Source organism: Petaurus breviceps, unplaced genomic scaffold (genome assembly GCF_028583685.1).
Source record: "Petaurus breviceps papuanus isolate PSGF00001 unplaced genomic scaffold, PetGlider_PUasm1.0 37, whole genome shotgun sequence".
Taxonomy (NCBI): Eukaryota; Metazoa; Chordata; class Mammalia; order Diprotodontia; family Petauridae; genus Petaurus; species Petaurus breviceps.
In genome coordinates, this window is record NW_027186296.1 from 85,153,841 (window position 1) to 85,171,106 (window position 17,266).

General features: G+C 41.9%; 1 long non-coding RNA gene across 1 annotated transcript; it reads left to right on the top strand.

Annotated features, from left to right (window-relative positions):
• Positions 1 to 217: 217 nt before the first annotated feature.
• On the top strand, positions 218 to 16,043 carry LOC138168644 (uncharacterized). The gene is made up of 3 exons (XR_011170167.1): positions 218 to 558; positions 4,272 to 4,440; positions 15,590 to 16,043. It is a non-coding gene; the product is annotated as an uncharacterized lncRNA (long non-coding RNA).
• Positions 16,044 to 17,266: the final 1,223 nt, after the last annotated feature.

Here is a 17,266-nt window from a genome sequence, read left to right on the forward strand (position 1 = left end):
CAAGATGCCCCTATTCATATAGATTGTATTTATGGTAGCTGGAGGATACAGGGGCTAGAGTGCTATAAGTCAGAAAAACGTGAGTTAAAATCCTGCCTCAAACACTTACTGGTCACATGACCCAGGGCAAGTCTCTTAGGTTCTTCAATCTGTAAAATGGGAATGATGATAGCACTTCCCTCTCAGGGTTATTGTGAAGATGAAATGAGATGGTATTTGCAAAGCAAACCTTGAAGTACAACAAAATGCTGCTATTATTATTTGATTTGAACTCAGGGGGAGGATCCTGGAAAGGAAAACTCTACTCTCTGGCCCTCTGTTCTTTTTGCCGCTTTTGTCCTGTGTAATTAAAGTCAATGGCAGTATGAAAGTGCTCCAGGGTGATTAAAAATTAATTCAGCATTCAACACTCACGGAAATGAAATACATTGGGAAACGTATTTTGCATGCCTAGCAAGAGGTAATTAGAAGATGGAGCTGCTGGGAGAAGAGTAAGTAACTAATGTATTTTTGCAGCCGCAGTGGTGTCTGTAGGAAAGGGATTGCTGCATTTAAAAGGTAATGAACCTTTCCTTTCTCCTAAACATCTCCTTTCTTCTAGGAGCAATTGATTTGCATTAATGGGGGGTTTTCAATTAAAAATTTGTAAGAATTCATAGTGATTTTCTCTCTGTTCCAGTGGGTTTAAAACCCTGTTCCCCAATCTGTACCACTTTTCCCCTAAGAGAGCATCTCCTGTCCTACCCCTCCCCCCTTGAATCTGGTGCCATCTTCAGCTGGCTCTCCTCTCTCCTGGCTGGGCCCCAAGGTGCCTCCACCTCATCCCATCAGAGTCTCTGGCTCCTCTGTCTTCTGTCTCTCTCTGTGTCTCTGTCTGTCTCTCTCTTTTGCTGTCTGTCTTTCTGTCTCCCCCTTCCTCCCCCACCTCCCCTTCACTTCCCTTCTCTTTCCCTCTAATCACTCACTTTGCTTCCGGCTCCTGTTCTCTATTCTCTCCAGGTGTCCTTCCAGTGGGCTGTCAAGACCTCTGGGGACAGTTTCTGCTCTCATCTCTCAGCAACAGCTCTTCTCCTTGAGATGCCAGCTGGGAGACTGGGTGTTCCGGGAAGCCTAACTCCTGCCAGTACCCTCCTCCCCCCCATGGATATTTCCTTTCCCCATCCCCAAAAATCTGCCAGCCGGGCTTCACACCTCAAAGCCCCTTCCAACTTGCCCATCTGGTGCCTTTGGGTATTTACCGGCTGGAGAAAAAGGTTAACCCCTGAGAGCCTGGATCACTGGCTTTAAGAACTTAGACAAGAGGAAGGAGAGACTGACTGTTTATGTCACTTTGGATGACACCTAACACTTTGTCTCTTAGGACTGTTGCTTAATGATGGCTTCATGAGGAGGTAGAGGATAAACCCGTAATAAATACTCAAGGGAAATTAGGGGTATATTTTCAGAGTTACAGTAAAAACTAAACTCTTTGACTTGGTATTCAAGGTCCTCCAGTCTGGTTCTGTTGCTATCCTTTACATCAATCAACCAATCATCAAACATTTATTAATCATCACAAGCACAGTGTGAGACATTGGAAATCCCAAGTCAAAAGTGAAACATCTGACTTCAAGGAGCTTACATTCTATGGAGAGAGACCAACCTGTACATATATATACACAATAGACACAGGATAAATACAATGGAATTTTGAGGGGGGAAGGAACTGTATTTCCTCTATACTTCAGTCAAACCTATTTTCCCACCATTCTCTGAACATATATCTTGATTTATTTGATCTGTCTTTGCCTTTATCTTTTCTAAAGCCCAAAATACTCTTCTCCTAAATTTCCACCAATTGAAATGGAACCCAATGTTCAAAACCCAGTTAACTGCTTGTAACCTTCTCTAATCTCCCTTCCCATCTCCCCACCCCCCAGCCAGAAGTTCTCTCTTATTGTTGCGTTTATCACCCTTTCTTTTGTATTGTAGCTGTCTATGCTTTTCCTCTCCCCATTAAATTGTAAATGACTTGAGAGTAGGACTTTGACTTTCCTCTGTGAATCAGCCTTCCAACCTAGAACAATGCTTTGCACTTAGTAAAGTAAGTGTTCTGTAAGTGTTTGTTGAATTGTAAAGGCATTCCCATAATGCCCCCTTCCCCATCAAGTATGGCGTTTTAGACTGGAGGGTTCAACTCAGCTACCCAGTAGATCATTGCTGATATTCTTATGGAAACCATAGGATAATAAATTAGGATCTGGATAGAGCTTTAGAAATTCTCTAGTTTGGGGTGGCTAGGTGTTGAAGTGAATAGAGCACCGGCCCTGGAGTCAGGAGGTCCTGAGTTCAAATCCAGCCTCAGACACTTAACAGTTACTAGTGGTGTGACCTTGGGCAAGTCACTTAACCGCAAATTGCCCTGCCTTCCCTTCTCCAAAAAGAAAAAAAAAAAGAAATTCTCTAGTTCAACTAAGCCTGAAAACCTATAAAAACATGCATAACCTTTGACCTGGCAATACTATTACTAGGTCTGGATCCCAAAAGAGATTTTTAAAAAGTACAAAAATATTTATAGCAGCTCTTTTTTTGTTGGCAAAGAATTGGAAATTGAAGGGATGCCCATCACCTGGGGAATGGTTGAACAAGTTATAGTATATGATAGTGATGGAATACTATTGTGCTCTCTAAGAATGATGAGCTAGATGCTCTCAGGAAAATCTGGAAAGACTCACATGAGTCTTTCTACATACAATGAGTAGAACCAGGAGAACATTGTACACAGTAACAGCAATATTATATTGTTATTATATGTGAATGACTTAGCTATTCTCAGCAATACAATGATCTAAGACAACTTTGAAGGACTTATGACGAAAAATGCCATTCATCCTCAGAGAAAGAACTAATGCAGTCTGAATACAGATCGAAGCATACTTTTTTTTTGCTTTATTTCTCTTGGGTTTTTATTTTGGTCTATATTTTCTTTTACAACATGACTAATATGGAAATATGTTTTGCATGACTACACATGTATAACCTATTTTAAACTGCTTGCTTTCTCAATGGAGGAGGTGGGAAGGGAAGGAGAGAATTTGGAACTCAGTTTTAAAAACAAATGTTGAAAATTGTTCTTACAAGTAATGGGGGGAAATAAAATATTAAATAAAAAAATAATAACAAAATTAATGAAGTCAAAGTAACCAGGAAAAGAAAGAGAAAGAAATTATCTAGTTCAACTCCCTCATTTTACAGATAGAGAAACTGAGGAGACCTATAGAGGTTAAATAACTTGCTCAAGGTCACATCGGTAGTCCTCTTGTCTTTAAATTCAATATTCTTCCCACTGCATCATGGAAGTGAGATTGGTGATGTAAATTATGAAATATTCAAAGTGGAGGGAACTTTAGATTTCTAATCTGTTCTCATTTTACAGGTGAGGAAACTGAGGCTCAGGGAGGGGTTAGAATATGTAATTCATAGATTCTCTGGTTGTTTTTTATGTGTTAATCTTGTCTCCTCAAGTCAGTTGTAAGTCCCTAGAAAGCATGACTGTATGTATCTTCTTTGTATCCTTCACAGAATTCACGACAGTTCTGGACAAATAGGCAGTCACTCAATCAATAGCTCAACCAATCGACAATTATTTATGTAGGGAACTCTTCCAGGTGATTTGGAGATGTAGAGGAATATAACAGATCCTGTACTGTAATTGGGAAGAAGAGATATAGATACAGATTGAATGGAAGCTGACATGCACAGAGAGTCTCTGTCATCTAGGGAATCTGCATCTAGAACTGGAATGGCACAGGAGATGGTGGAGCATGTGTAGACATGCTATAACTGGTTCTGCTCAGCTAACCACATGGTTAGGAGGAGTCTTTTTTTAATTGGCTGTTGGCACTTATAAAAAGTCAACCTCAGGGGCGGCTGGGTGGTACAGTGAATAGAGCACCAGCCCTGGAGTCAGGAGGTCCTGAGTTCAAATGTGGCCTCAGACACTTAACACTTAACTAGCTGTGTGACTTAACTCCAATTGCCCTGCATTCCCCCCTCCAAAAAGCAAAAAAAAAAAAAAAGTTTTTTAATTTAAAAAGTCAACCTCAGCCATTCTCTTGGATTCATTCTCTTGGCTGTTCTGCTTCTGGTTTGACTTTGCTCAGAGTGTCTGATAAGAGATAGTGCTATACAGGGAAAAACCTTGGACTTTCTCCCTTACAAATGCTATCTAATCCTATAAATATAGACCTCTGTTTTTTTTACCTGACTCAGCATTTGTTCTTTCATTTTAGATGAAGGGAGAGTGATATCTTGGAGTCCCAACGTTCAGATCTTTCAACTATCTTTTCATCAATGCCTTGAAGATCAAGGAGTGACCTTTGGGACTCAGTTGGACACACCAGTCAGAGATGTCACATTTTTGGCATCAACATTTGGGACCAATGTCATATAGCATCTGAGGTAAGCTTGAGCCCACTTTCCCCGGAGACCAAGGTGGGATAGGGGCTAGTGTGCCATGAGGTATTGGTGGAAGTGTATGTTTGTTCTTAGTCCATTTTCTGAGTATGAAACAAGGTATCAGTTACTGGCACTTGAAGGTGGAGGGGTGGGAGACAGTTTAGAGACACCTTTCCCTAACCCTTCTTAATTCTAGTGTTGATTGTTTTCTCTTTATCTAGTACATAGTTTGTTTGTACACATCTGTTTACTGTCCCCTCTTAGATTGTGAGCTCCTTTGCCTTTTATTGGATCCCTAGTGCTTAGCTCAGTGTCTGGCACACAGTAGCTGCTTTTTTCTTGTTGTTCAGTTGTCTTTCGGTTGTATCTGACATTTCATGACCCCCTTTGGGGTTTTCTTGGCAAAAATACTGCATTTGTTTGTCATTTCCTTCTCCAGCTGATTTTATAGATGAGGAAACTGAAGCAAACAGGGTTAAGTGACTTGCCCTGGGTCTCACAGCTAATAAGTGTCTAAGGCCACATTTGAACTCAGAAAGATGCATCTTCTTGAATCCAGGCCTGATATTCTATCTACTGTGCCACCTAGCTTTCCTCTTTTATTAAGCAGGTGTTTAATAAATGTTTATTGACTGACTGAGGGTGTGGTGTGGGAAAGGGAGCAGCCTGGAAGTGGGGGATGAAGCTGTCAAGTAGAAAAGTAGGAGGAAGTTAGAATGGGTATAGGTCAGGCCAGGAGTGAGTAGAGCAAGCTTAGACTAGTAGAGGCAAAAGGAAGCTAAGAGTTGCTGATATGCACTGGGGGAGCAAGGGGAAGGATTGGAAAGATAATTTTCAGGACAGCCTCCCCCAAAATACCCATTTAGTCAAACTTTTTGAATTCTGATGAATAGGCAAACCAGATCTGATCTTGAGAAGTCAAAGAAATGGAATGGAGTGAGGATTTGGGGCTGTGAGAGTTTTGTCTTTTGCCAGTGAGGAATTCCTTACTTTTGTTAGTGGTTTTTTGTATCTGGGTTGGGTAAGGATTTGTGTCTCTGTATGGAGGGGGTAGGGAGAAAAGGATACAGTGTTTTTTCTTTCTCCTTTCCATCTCTCCACTTCCTCTCTCTGGTAACTGGTAGAACTTGTAAATCCAAACTTCTCTACATCCATCCCTTCCTCTGACTCAAAGGAAGGGGAGTGCCAAGGAGAACCACCCTGTTTCCTTTCTACTCCATAGCAGCCCTGGCCTAGAGCTCTGCCCCCAGGGCCTTCCTGTGTGTTTCCTAGATTCAACCAACATTTATCAAATGCCTGCTATGTGCATGGTACTGTGCTTATGATTAGGGATACAAAGATAAAAATGAAATTGGTCCCACTGTTGTAAGGTAACCCAAATCACATGCCACCTGATTTGGAGTCCACCATTAAGCCCCTTATATTTGTCTTTGTCTTTATCCTAAACCCTGTAACTGCTTGTAACAGTTTGTAACCGTAACTAAAGGTAGTCCTGGGTAAGAGTGATTTACCCAAGGCATAAGTCCCCTGTTCCCTTATCTTTCCCTTAAGTTAGAACTTCCCTAAATCAGTAAGCCTTGAAACAGCATTTTGTATAAGGATTATGGTGCAAGCCTGTATAGAGATTATGGGGCAAGTCTATCCCATGTAAGAGACTACCCTATTCTGGGATGCTGACCAAGCAGGGTCCCCCACACCCTTCACCCAGAACATGACCCTGACCTGTTCCATGATCCCAGGGGAAATTCCACTCCCCCTGTGCCCTCCACCTTGTACCCCCCACCCTGTTCTGGGTGGGACCCCACCACATGGAGGGTCCCAGCTTTGTACCCTTGCTCCATATTTCCCTAATTAGCCCTGAGCTATAGATCCAACCAATGGCTGTTCTTGGCTTCTGTATGTCATTGCTTATGCTAGCTCCCCTCCCCAATTTTTTGTGGTTTTTGCCTTTATAAGCATTGCCTGTATTTTAATTTGGGGTTGTCTGATTTGAGTGTATATTTCCAGGCAGTCACATGCTTGATCAATAAATCCACATCTAAATTTATTTAAAACCCAGATCTCCTTCTCACTCTTATTCTCTTCACAATACCACCTTAGAGTTAAGGTACGATCTATGGGTGATGTAGAATGGACACATAAGGCAAATGCAACACAGGAAAAGAGTGTTCCCAGTTGGGGCTAGGCGTGAAACAGGACTGACCCTTTGATTTCTTGGGTAGAGGGACTTCCCCCATAAAGACACTCCTTCTACCAAAGCAGATTGGCACCTTCAATGCAGTTTCCAGTTGCTGAGATTTACAGTGAAGTGATTTGCCCAAGGTCATGGGTAGAGAAACAAGCATGAAGGGCCTACTGTGTATCAGGGACACTGCTAAATATTTTACAAATATTCATCTTCACAACAACCTCAGAGGTAAGTGCTGGTGGAAGCTGAAAGCTCCAAAGTGTGGCAAGAAAATCCCATGGGCCCGTGAACACTGCAGGCATGAGTCAGATAGACAGGGGTTCTTAGAATTCCTTCTAAGTCTAGGCCTGGATATTCATCAGTCTCTCTCTCTATTGTACATTCCTCTTCCCAGTTTGGGTGAGGAACTATTCTGACTGGCCAGCATCAAATGGGCACAGGGCAAAAGGTCAGTGAAGGCATGTAAATTGAGTAAATGATTGTTTAGGGGCTTTGAGCCTCCCCTTCTTTTTCCTTTGGATATAAAGTTGGATTATGAGTAAATGGGACTTTAGAACTTCTAATCCAACCCTCTTGTTTTACAGATGAGGAAACTGAGGCCTGCAGAGGATAAATTACTTTGCAATAGAAATGTCCTGTTTGACTTTCCAAAGCCCTCACCTTTTCAGTCTTCTTATACTTCACACCCCTCCAAGTACCCTATGATTAAGTGACACTAGAATCCTTGCTGTTCTTCACACAAGACACTCCATTTCCCAATTCCATTCTCTTAGTCTCTTAAAATCCCTTCTCCAAGAAGCCTTTCACAGTCTCTTATAATGGAGTGCCATCCTTCTGAGAATGCCTCCAACTTACCCCATACATACTGTGTTTGTATGTATATTTGTATGTATCATTTGTTTGCATGTTTCCTCTCCCATGTGAATGTGACCTCCTGTATGACAGGGACCCTTCTGCCCTTCTTTGTATCCCAAGCATTTATCACATGCTTATCAACCAGTAAGCACTTAATAAATGCTTGGTGACTCAACTTGCTGATGACTGTAAAAGATCACACTGACAGAAAGTGGCAGTAGAGACTTGAATTCAGGTCCCCTGACTGTAAATTCAGTTCTCTTTTCACAGGATTATGCAAGAGGAAAGAGAAAAAAAGGACTACCTATCATGTAAATCATAAAAATGTATTTTCCACTAACAGAGTTCTTTATTCCAAATAGTTCAGATGTTTTTTCCTTCTTACAATGGTTCTCTCCTATTTCTCATTATGCCCCCTGGCCTCACTTCTCCCCACACACCCACCTGCCCATGTGAGAGCCTAATAATTCCTCTCTCTCTTTCAAGCTGACAGGCTGCAGATGCTTGGAGGCAGTGACCCGCTCTTAGTCAGGACTTCATTCTCCTCATTCCTTCCTCCTCAGTCAGGCCTCACCCTCTCCCACTGCAGAATCCTTTCTCAGTGATGCCTTTGTGGTTTACAGGTTCCTGAAAGCATCTCCAAGTGTAGTTCCCATCAGAGTTCAGGGACAGGAAGTCCCAGATGGCTTGGTGCTCTGTGGGTGTGTAGTCATACACACAGATACAGACAGACATATATACATGGTAGATGGGGGTTGAGAAAAGGAAGAGAGAGCAATTTCTGACTGTAGTGGGTCTTGATGGGACCTTAGGACTTTCAGCAAAGGAAGCTAGCAGGTTTTACAAAGAGCTTGGTTTCCTCATTCAAGGAGTCTTCTCTAGTAATCTTTTGTTAGACTACTTTTCCTCCAGACTAGATTCCAAATTCCTCTTTCCCCCAGTATTAGACCCATAGAATAAGGTTGATAGAATTAAAGATAGAAAGGGCCCCTTAGAGATCAACTGGTACAACTGTCTCACTATACAGAAGAGAAAAAGGAGGTCCAAGAAGAAGTGATTCTCTTAAGGTCGCACAGTAAGTTAGCAGAAGAATCAGGGTCAGTGCTCAGATCTCCTGACTCTCAGTCCAAAGTTCTTTCTGACTCTGGTAGCTAGCCTGATGACATATCAGACAGGCTCTTCTTCCTCTTTCCTCTCTCCTCTTTGCTTGAACATGCTTCATTTAAGCCTTGAGGCCTGCAGGGACTGTGGCCAAAAGGTAGATTCTTGTGCACTGTCTGGACTGAATCAAGCTGCTCAGGAAAGGCAAACATAGGCGCCTATCCTGCCTAATTTGGTAGGAGAGCTGGAAGCCAAAGAAACAGAACAATTGTATTTGCCCTAACATGTCACTTTTTATGGGCTGCCCCAAAGATGTTGGAGGCCTCCTTCAAGCTGTAATTCTGCCTGGTACAGGAATTCTGTAGATGGAGATGGGATTTCAGGGAAAGGAGATGGAAGCTGGGGGTAGGTTTGGGGGGTAATAAATGCTTGCACATGGTTATTCTCCTCCCCCTTCCCATTCTTGGGGGCTGTATCCAGTCATCCTGATCTATATCTTGCCACTGGATCCAGATGGCTCTGGAGGAGAAAGTGAGGCCCATAGCTTTGCGCAGCCCTTCCTTTCTTAAATCCAATTCACTTGCAAGTCATGGTATCACCTTGTTCTTTGAGGTCCTCTTTGAGATTGAAGGACCAAGAACTACCCATAATTAAAGGGACAGTATCATTAATTTTAAAATAAATTTAGTGAAAATTGTAAAGTTCTAAGGGGTCCTCCTTTGAAACCAAGCCTGGGCCCATTGACTCAGGCAAAGAAGCTAAAGTACCTCTAGTCCAAGAGGGATGGTTCAATCAGAGCTCATGACTTTAAGGCTGACTGCTGTAGGCAGCTTGTCTAAAAGAGACATGGTGTTGTTATTAAGATACCACAACGAAGGCTTGTGTGGGCAGCCCCAGTCTCCTGCCTGAACCGGAATCAGAGAATGTTAGAGTTGGAAAGGATGGCTAAGACCATTTAGGCCTACTCCTTCATTTCACTGAGATCAGAGATTTGCCCAAGGATATAGCATAGCCTGATGGCAGAGGGATGACTAGAACCCAATCCTCTACCAGGCTGGTAGTCAGGAAACTTGAACCTCTCCTCCCATGAGCCTGTGATTTAGGTCTCAGGTCCACCTGTTTGTGTCCCTGGGCCTCATTTGTTCATCTATAAAATGAGGTGATTGTATTTAATGATCCGAGATCCTTTCCAGTTCTAATGACTCCTGCCTACCAAATGAAGGAGTCTTCCCCTATAGGAAAGGAAGTGTTTGGGGTTAGAGTTGAATTCTGTGGATCATTTTCTCAACCTCTCATTTCCCTTGAGATATGGACATAGCTCCTGGGAGGCAGGGCTTGTATGTGAGTTCTAATGAGTTCACTAGGGAAAAGGAAACACTTTCTCTTTCCCTTGGAATAGAGACATGTCAGAAGCAGGGAAGACAAAGAAGAGAGCCAGGTCAGGCCAGGCCAGGCAAGACCACAAAAACAGGCTGACTAGTGGTCCTTGTGGAAATCTGCTTATCTTCTCCAGGACTGTGCATTTGCCTTGCCCCCTTTGGGGGAAGAACCAGTTCAGTTCTGGTTCATTTCTTCCTTCCTTCCCTCTCTACAACCCTTCAGGATTCAGGGAAGGAATGTAATAGAATAATAGGCCAGATCAGACTTGACTTAGACTAATTATTTAATGAGAACAAATAGGAGAATGGAGATGGCAGAGGGAGAAAGTGAGGCAGCAGCAGGAAGAGATAGGAAATGTGTTGTCATTTTCTTTCAGCCAGCCCTTCCTGCTATTGAGGCACCTAAGGGAAATTAGGTTCAGCAGGGACACCATATTTCCCCAATTCAGGAGGTTTTCACTGAGCTTGGTGAGTCACTCACCTGCTGGGAGAAGACTATTTTTAGCTGGAGGTAAATCAGCTCTCTGATTGCCAAACCAGGCCTTTTCCTTTGTTTTCTTTGTTTGGAGGGGAGATGAGCCCCAGAAGAGACAGATCTCTGTGTCACTCTACTCACCCCTCATTCAACACCATCCCCAAATCACTTGTCTGGAATGCCCTCTCCAATCCCCATCCAAATCTATTCAAGGCCTACTTTAGGTCCCTCCTTCTCTAGCAGGCCTTCCCAGACCATTCCAGACTTCCCTCTCTCCAGATGCTTTCTTTAAAAAAAGATTATCGATATCTTTTGTTTTAATATCACCTAAATCTCCTCCTTTTTCTTCTTCCCCCCTCCCAAAGAAGCATCCTATATAATATTAAAAAAAAAAAAAAAGAAAAAGAGGAAAACAAAGGAAAAAAGAAAAAGGAGGGGAAAAAAGCAAAAACAAATTGCAAAGCTGATCAATAAATGCAAACAATTCAAAAAATGTGCAGTGTTGCACACTCTTGGGTCTCCCATACCTGCAAGGAATTGGAGGGAATTATCTTCTCATATCTCTTTTTTCTGAGGTCAGGCTTGTTCTTTGGAATAATCTAACATTTACATTAGATTATTTTGTGGTTATTCTTTCCACTTATATTGTATAGCCTTGTTCTGGAATACTGTCAAAACTTAGAATCTGGATGGCACAATTGTAATGTTTTTTTTATACTATCCTCAAATTGTTTCATATATATAGGTCACCTAATGAGACTGGAAGCTCAAACTTAACTGGTATTAATCATAGGACTTTGCAGAATCGTAGAGTCTTAGAGCTGGAAAGAATCTCAAACAGCATCTGATCCAGTCAGGACACTACATATAAGAATTGTTTTCTACAACGCCCTGATAGGTGGTTATCTGCCCTTTACTTAAAGACCTAGGGTACTGACTAATATGGTAATATGTTTTGCATGATTGAACATGTGAAACCTATATCAAATTGCTCACTCTATCAGGGAAGGAGGAGGTGACGGAGGGAGAGAGAAAATTTAGAACTCAAAAACTTTTTTTTAAACAAATGAATGTTACATATAACCTGTAATCAAATTGCTTGCCTTCTCCATGGGGGGGTGGGAGGTGGGGAGGGGGAGAACAGGAGAGAATTTAGAACGCAAAGTTTTAAAAATGAGTGTTAAAAATTGTTTTTACATGTAACTGGGGAAAATAAAATATTATTTTTTAAAAACTATAGATCAAAAATTTCCTCTAAAGTTATCTAACCATGTTTGTATAAAGCCAAAATACTAACATTTACTTAAACACTTCAATACGATATTGATTTAAGAATATTTTTATTGTTTCATTGAACAGCAGAATAAAAATAGCAGTATTTATTTAGCCTTAAAAAAAAAAGACTTATGATAAGGACTGGGATGGGGTTTAGGGGTTCAGGGCTGGGGTGGAATCCACTATATCCCAAAGCAGACAACCCACTTTAATTTGGACTAGCTCTAATTCTTTCTTTACACTTTATCTCATTCTGCCTCTTTCTAGCCTCTGCTCATGGCTTCTAGTTCTCTCTGGGGTCAGGAACAACAAATCTAATCTTTCTTCTACAAGACAACCCTACTAATATTGAAAGACTATTCTCCCTAAATCTTCCATTCTCCAGGCAAAATATCCTCAGTTGCTTCAATCATTCCTTCAATGATGGTTTCAAGATCCTCTTACCATGATTAACCTTTTCTTTCCTAAGATACTAACTCTAAATGTACTCTGCCAAAGGCAGAGTATATAGCAGGACAATCATCTCCCTAATCCTGGACACAGTTCCTTCCTTCCTTCCTTCTTTCCTTCCTCCCTCCCTCCCTCCCTCTCTCCTTCCTTCCTTTCCTTCCTTCCTTCCTTCCTTCCTTCCTTCCTTCCTTCCTTCCTTCCTTCCTTCCTTCCTTCCTTCCTTCCTTCCTTCCTTCCTTCCTCCCTCCCTTCCTCCCTTCCTTCCTCCCTTCCTTCCTTCCTCCCTTCCTTCCTCCCTTCCTTCCTCCCTTCCTCCCTTTCCTTTTCTTTTTGGAGGGGGGAAGGCAGGGCAATATAGGGTTATGGCTGGTAAGTGTCTGAGGCCACATTTGAACTCAGGTCCTCCTGAGTCCAGGGCTGGTATTCTATTCACTGCACCACCTAGCCACCCCCAATGTATCTTTCTTAAAGCAACTAAAGATTTCATTAAGTTTTTGAGCAACCGTATTTTACTATGGACTAATAATGCAATGAGCTTGTGGTACACTCAGGTTCTCAGGTCTTCTCTGTCTAGCTACACCTCTTCCTGGAAGTACCTCTGAAGATGATTTTTTTTTAACACAAGTATAAGCCTTTACATTTATCTCTATTAAATTTTATTGTATTAAATGCAGCCCATTGTTATCTCCAGTTGAGATCCTTTTGGATCCTTATTTTTATCTAATGCATGTATAAATTACAAACACATAGTGAGCACCTAAAAAACATTTATGGAATGATTGAATGAACCAAAGACATCTCTTTGACTATCCCCCAGAATGCATAACCCTGTTCTGGGTGCCAACACAAAGTTGTCAGTTTATAAAACTTTAGAATTGGAAAAGACCTTAGAAACCTCTTTCATCTAATCTAATACCTTATCACATTCATCCCAATAAGCATTATATGCATCATTATTTGCAAGACACCATAGTATCTGTTAAGAATATGAAAACAAGGGGCAGCTAGGTGGTGCAGTGAATAGAGCACTGGCGCTGGAGTCAGGAGGACCTGGGTTCCGATTTGACCTCAGACACTTAACACAAAAACTAGCCATGTGACCTTGGGCAAATCACTTAACCCCAATTGCCCTCCAAAAAGCAAAAAAAAAAAAAAGGACTATGAAAACAAAACAGTTCTTGCCTCAAGGAGTGTATACATTCTACCAGAGCAGAAATGACTTACCTACTGTCATGTAGATATAAAGCAGAGCCAGGATCCAAATACTAGTCTCCCTGAATCTCACTTTAATGCTTTTTCCCCATATAATACTATTGCGATGGGAACTGCAAGTATTATTCTCCATCCTATTTTCTCTTAGTGGGTATTCAACCAATAGAGATTAACATTCCAGAGATACCCTGCCCCTGTCAATTTCCATGCTTATTTATGGTTTAAATTCTGAATTAAATACCCTTCTTACATGTTTTGTTCTTATAAAAATATTGCTTTCTATATTGTTATCATTTTTTGCCTTACTTCCCCATATATTTTTGTTCCATTGTTTTCTCTAAAGAACTAGGAGTTCCAGGTTCAAGATTTGCCACTAACTGGAAGTATGACCTTGAGCATGTCACTTGCCTTCTCTAGAACTCAGCTTGCTCCTCCTCAAAGTAATGGAGTTGGATTATCTGATCTCTAGAGTCTCTCCCAGCCCTCAGATTCTATGAGCTAAAAAACTACTTAGCCCTCCAAGCAGTATTCTGTACCCACAGGACACTCAAAAGACGTTTTTATTAATCCGTTCAACAAACATTTATTAAGTTGGTTATACACAAGACCCAGTACCAATTAGAGCAGAGAACTATGCCTTCCAGGGACTCATAGACTGGTTGGGAAGATAAGACTTGAAACAGATAAGAGGGTTGTTGAGAGTGTCTAATGAGATAATAGATATGGGGGAAATTTTACATATATGTATATGTATGTATGTATACATACACACACATATATATATACAGACACACATACATATGTATATCACGTATACATATATATCGCCATCCAAATGTAAGACATTTTTGTCATGATTTTTTCCCCAAGTGTTTCTCATTCCTCTAGCTTCCTTTCTGATAATAGGGGCTGCCACTAGGTTCCATGATGTTTCTCTGTATTCTTGTTCCCTAGAACTGCTGAACTCTTTGGAGTTCTGAAGGGATAAGCAAAGAATTCCTTCCATTACCAATTGGGCAGAGGTCAGTGATTACCAAGGAATAGTGTATTGACCCAACTGGAAAAGAAAGGAAGGAACCTGGAGCATTACTGTTGTTGTTAATCCAATCTAAGATTTCATTAACTTTTAACTATTATATTATTAATGATATATATATATATATATGATTATTGTTAATAATGATAACTGACATGTTTGTATATGTTAACTCACCCATTAGAATGTAAGGTCTGTGAAGGCAGGGACTGTTTCAACTTTGTCTTCATATATCCAGTGCTTAGACTAGTATCTGGCACAAAATTAAAGCTTAACAATTTCCCTTTGAAGACAATTTTAAAGGACCTGTTACGAAAAATGCTATCCACCTCCAGAGAAAGAACTGATGAAGTCAGCATACTATTTTTTACTTTTTTTTCCATGCTTTTTTTTGTCTGTGTCTTCTTTCACAACATGACTAATATGGAAATGTTTTGCATGATTGCACATGTATAACCTATATCAAATTGCTTTCCGTCTCAGGGAGGGGGCAGGGGAGGAAGGAGAGAAAGTATTTGAAACTCAGAATTTTAAAAAGTAAATGTTAAAAATTATTTTTTCATATAATTGGGGGGAAAATAAAACATTTTTTTAATTGCTTGTTGATTTATATGTATTTCACTCAATTGAGCATTGTATCAGTCCTGTGAAGAAGGGACTATAGACATTACTATATCCATTTTACAGATAAAGAAATTGAGACTCCAAGAGATTCAGTGACTTGCTTAGGGTCATGAGACTGATAAGCTTTGGAAGTTCTGCCTTGGTCCTTGGCTAAGTTGGTGTTTGATTCTAGGAGCCAACATGTTGCTTGGAGAAGGGGATCGAGGGGGATAAGTATCTGTGGATGGAGAGTGGGCATGGTTAGAAACAGAGAGAGACTTTTAAAGGCTTTACAAAAGGAAATAGATGCAGGCTCGCTCCTTGGTCTGTGGCCAGGATGCTGACCCAAGCAAGTAATGAGAGGAATTATACTGGAACATCAGGGTTTTCTCCAGCTGTGGTCCTTAGGACTCTTGAATCAGCCACTCCTTCTCTGCCTCATTAGCACCATCTGCAAAGTAGGGGTAGCTACATTCCCCATCTCCTTACCAGGATGTGGATCTGCTCGATTCCCTCTTCTGAGATCTTCAGGTGAAAGGTGCCAGAGAAATGTAAATTATTATTATTCTTGGTTACAGTTTCCTTCCGGCCCTGCTGCAGCGTGCCGGGCCCTCGGCAGGTCTCCAAGGCTTTCCTCCTGCAGAGAGAGCACCTGAGCGGATGGATGAATGAATGATATACAGAAATCCTCCAGGAATCCGGCCAAGGTCAGGGCTGTGTAATGAGTACCAAAGCCAAGTTGCTGGGTGGTGTTCCCATCAGCACCTCCTGGTCTCTGCCACGTGCCCAGTACAGTATTTCTTTGTTCTCCTGGGCAGGACACTGAGTCACAGGGCCTTTGTTGTGAGCTGCTGTTTCCCATTTCCAGCCCATCCCCCCCAGAGGTCACTCACCCACATGGCTGCACCCTGGAAAGGGTGTATCATGGGCCTGTTGGTCTAAACAGAGAACAAACAAATCAACGTATGCAAACAGGCCAGAAATTTTCTTCTAGAGAGCAGCTATTTTTAGCTGCCAGGATGACAACAGCTCTGCTTACATGGCCTTCCTACCACCCAGGGCCCAGCTGAGAAGACCATGCCCAGTTAGAGCATTAATGACCCCAGGAATGTAGATTTCAATTTACTCCCACTCCCACAAAGGCAACCAGGGGTTGGTGGGAGAGAGGGGTCACAAAGGCTTTCATGGATATACCAACATTATTCTCATTTTGAAAAAGGTTGAAGGCAAGGAGAATGGGGAGTATTTCCAGGAAATGGGAGAGTTTTCCACGGAGGGAGAGGAGAGGACAAGTTTGACAAGTAAATCTCAAGAGGGATCATGGGATTATGAGCTGGAAGAGGGAGAGGAACAAAGGAAGGAAAGAAAGAAAGAAGGAAGGAAGGAAAAGGAGGGAGGGAGAAAGAAGGAAAGAAGGAAGCCATGTATTAAACATCTCCTCTGTACTATCCATTATGCTATGCACTTTACAAATACTATCTTATGTGATCCTCACAACTCTGTGAGAGAGGTGTTATTATCCATAAGGCTGGGAGAGGTTCAGTTACTTGGCCGGGATCACACAGCTTGTTAAGTTTCCAGGGAAGGACTCTAACTCAGCTCTTCCTGACTCCCAAGTCTAATGTTTTATGACACCTGGCTGCACCAACAGCCCCTTGAATCAAGAGTATACTCTGTAAACACAAATGCTCAGGGAGAAAGTCTTGGGGTGGGATAGGGGAGTCAGAGAAGACTTTCTGGAAGATATTAACTAGGTTCAGTGTTTTCTTGGCTTAGTGAATAAAAAGCCCTCTTCTGATCTCAGTGCAGGAGTGAGGGCCAGGCAAGAGGGAGCAGAGACCTAGAAAGGGACACACCATGTACCTTCTGCCCAGGTAGCTGTCCCAGCCTGTGAAGAGAGGAGTGAGGGGGTCAGTGAGGGAAGGAATCAGAAGGTAGAATTTGTGGATCAGGGTTATGGAGGAACAGCAACATTTCTTGGAATCTATTCTGAATACAGAAGTAACCAGGGATATCTCAGTTCAAGCCTTGGCTTTACTCCTTGGGGCCATTCTTGGGAGATGGAGCTGGTCCCTTTAGGAGTTGGTGTTCTCACCTGTAGGAACCCTGTAGGGAGTGTTTTGTTGATGATACCGAGCAACTCGACTTGGGTTTTACCCTGAGGCTAAAATCCCCCAGGAAGGAAGGCCTAGCCTGTGAGATCCCCAGCCAGCCTCAGAGTAAGACCAAGAGGGCTGATTAGTGATGAGAAAGAG